Below are 3,350 nucleotides of genomic sequence, written 5' to 3'. Positions count from 1 at the left end.
AAGGAAGTAGAACAAGGAGAGTGTATGAATTAGTGCTTAACTAATTTTGTACATAATATGAAAGAAGTGTTGTGGGTTGTTACAGAAGTATTTTACTGAAGCGGTAGTTGGGGCACTTTCAGACCGCGAGCCTTATGTGGGACAGGAATTAGGTCCACTCTGATTAGCTTGGGCTGGGTATGTAGGAAGTGCTTAGCACACATCATCATCATCATCATCATCATCATCATCATCACTATCTGGGTAGATAGCAAATAAGAGAAAGACCTTCTGGCTGAGACCTTATGGATAAGATGTGATTTTAGAAGGGCTCTTCAGATAGAAAGGGCTGCGATCTGGACAATCGAGAAGGGAGAGATTTCCAGGCAAAGGGATCTTTATCAGTTCTTCAAGTTCTCTGGTCTTTCCAACTTTTGGTTTTATTAGGAATGCTACTTCTCTGGACCTCTAAGCACTGCAATGTCAATGGTGTAGTTCATTTACTTCCCACATAACAGAGGGGCACGGAATGGCCAACAGAAATAACACACCTTTAAGTGAGTTCGTTCTGTCTGGATTAACGAGTGATCCCAGTTACAGATCCCCCTCTTCATGCTGTTCCTCCTCATCTATGTGGTCACTCTTCTGGGAAATCTGCTCATCATTTTAATCATTAGAGTCAGGCCACAACTTCACACTCCCATGTACATTTTCCTTACTCATTCATTCAATCGTATTTATTGAACACTTAGAGCACTGTACTAAGCGCTTGGGAAGTACAAGTCGGCAACATACAGAGATGGTCCCGACCCAACAACGGGCTCATAGTCTAGAAGGGGGAGACAGACAACAAAACAAAACATGTAGACAGGTGTCAAAATCATCAGAACAAATAGAATTATAGCTATATGCACCTCATTAACAAAATAAATAGAATAGTAAATATGTACAGGTAAAATAAATAGAGTAATAAATCTGTACAAATATATACAAGTGCTGTGGGGAGGGAAAGGAGGTAGGGCAATGGGGGGAAGGGGAGGAGGAGAGGAAAAAGGGGGCTCAGTCTTGGAAGGCCTCCTGGAGGAGGTGAGTTCTCCGTAAGCCTTTGAAGGGAGGAAGAGAGCTAGCCTGGCAGATGTGTGGAGGGAAGGCATTCCAGGCCAGGGGAAGGATGTGGGCCGGGGGTCGATGGCTGGGCAGGTGAGAACAAAGCACAGTAAGGAGGTTAGTGGCAGAGAAGACGAGTGTTCAGGCTTAGCTGTAGAAGGAGAGATAGAAGGTGAGGTAGGAGGGAGCGAGGTGATGGAGAGCCTTGAAGCCAAGAGTGAGGAGTCTTTGCTTGATTCGTAAGCAAGGATTCATTTATCCTTAGCCAACCGTCTTTCTCTGATTCATGTTATTCATCGTCTGTCACCCCTAAAATGCTGGCAAATTTCTTAGTGGACAAGAAAAACATTTCTAACCCAGGATGTGTGGCCCAGCTCTGAGCTGCGGCTACATTTGGGGTAGTAGAGTACTATCTTCCAGTAGTGATGGTATATGATCGATATGTAGCAATCTGTAAACCCCTCCTGTATATGGTTTGCATGCCTCAGAGGCTGTGTGCTTTACTAGTTACTGCTTCTTACCTGGACAGTTGCCTGAATACTGTGATCTGTGTAGCAAGTGTATTTAGTTTGTCCTTCTGTGTATCTCATGAAATTAATCACTTATATTGTGACGACCCTCCATTGTTGAAGCTGTTCTTTCAGACTCCAGGATTGCCCAAGTCCTTCCTGCTGCTTCCAGATATGTCAGTATGCTGGTTACCGTTCTGACCACACTGATATCATATGTGTACATCCTGCTGGCTATTTTTAAAATACACTGCCCTGGGGGAAGGCAAAAAGCCTTTTTCACATGTGCTTCTCACCTAATGACAGTCACTTTATTTTATGGAACCACGGTGTTTATTTATCTGCTGCCCAGTTCCAGCTTCTCAGTGGTTCAAAAAAAAATAGTGTCCATGTGATATATGATACTGATCCCCGTGCTGAACTCAGTGATCTCTATAGTCTGAGGAACAAAGAGGTGAAAGATGCACTGTGGAAGGTGATTGCTTTAAAAGAACGGTCTTTTTAAAGTCAAGAATTGCAAACTAGATGTGAATCAGTCACATTGGTCCATTCATAGCAATAAACATGATTTTTTGCATTTCGCATCCATCTTCAGCCCAGATGTCTAAAACCAGTTTTCTTCTGAATGTGAGAGTTGTATCCTGTGTTCAGAACTCATGCTGTGTCACATGCTTTTCTCATTCTGCAGGTATGCTCACAGCCTGATTCTTCTGATATTCCATCAGGCTGTTATCATTCTTTAATTACCTAGTAACATTCAAGCCAAAGGGTGCAAAGAAAACTTGGACAATAGCAGAATTAAATGTTCATTATCATTTATTCCTATACCTCATTATGTATTCAGTTGTTTCATCTTGACATATTCATTCATCTAATGATCGTATCATTCTATTTTCTCCTGCTTTCATTGTTTGTGAACAATTTTTGTCTGTCTGTCTTACCTATAATAAAGGGAACTCCTTGATGGTAGTAATGTGTGCTTTCTTCTGCTGAACTCTCCCAAGCATTTAGTATAGTGTTAAGACTTGAATAAATTGTGGATAAATACCTTTGATGGAGTGATCAATTTGAATTTTATTCTATTTGATCGGTTTGGATATTGGGTACTGAAATCTTTTATCTAGCTCTGCATCTCACTTTGCCTTCAGAGCATCTCTGGTGGAAGTCTAGTGAATGTGTAATCTCATTTCCATTGTCATTCCTGTCCCCAGTGGAAATATCCAATAAACCAATTACTCCCAAGTCCTTGAGGTAATCTTAATTGCTTCTCTAAGCTTCTCCACGACCATTCAACCAATTGCTTTATTTAGTCGATTCCCCTGACAGTTCCCAAATCCAAACCTTAGGTGTATCTGAACTAAACTACACTATATTTTTCTTGATAGCACCTCAGAACCTCTCTCACAATTATACCTGGAGAGTTTTCAGTACTCTACCAGTCTCAGCTATGGGAGGGACAGTCAAACAGAGTCATACCCATTCCATTCCTGGCTTGAGAAGTGGCTAGTGAGTGGAAGGCAATCTGCTAGAAGTCCAAACTCACCTGATCTGTGCTGGGCAACAGTGGCATGGAAGAGTGTTGAGGGCAGAGACTCTGGTTTACTGCCCAGAAGGCAATGATAAAATATTTATCATTTACCAAACATGCCCACATCTCCCCCATTCAAAAAAATCCCTCCCTTGACGCCACTGCCCCTTCTAGTTATTGTCTTGTCTCCCTCCTACCCTCCCTTTCCAAACTCCTCGAACGAGTCA

General features: G+C 42.1%; 1 non-coding gene across 1 annotated transcript; it reads left to right on the top strand.

Annotated features, from left to right (window-relative positions):
- Positions 1-2,990: 2,990 nt before the first annotated feature.
- LOC119922168 lies at positions 2,991-3,128 on the top strand. Its single transcript, XR_005448635.1, has one exon. It is a non-coding gene; the product is annotated as a small nucleolar RNA SNORA7 (small nucleolar RNA).
- The last annotated feature ends 222 nt before the right edge of the window (positions 3,129-3,350 follow it).

The sequence above is a fragment of the Tachyglossus aculeatus genome, unplaced genomic scaffold (genome assembly GCF_015852505.1).
Source record: "Tachyglossus aculeatus isolate mTacAcu1 unplaced genomic scaffold, mTacAcu1.pri SUPER_6_unloc_5, whole genome shotgun sequence".
NCBI classification, from domain to species: Eukaryota; Metazoa; Chordata; class Mammalia; order Monotremata; family Tachyglossidae; genus Tachyglossus; species Tachyglossus aculeatus.
The sequence above is the reverse complement of the archived record's forward strand: the minus strand, read 5'-3'. Positions and strand labels throughout refer to the sequence as shown.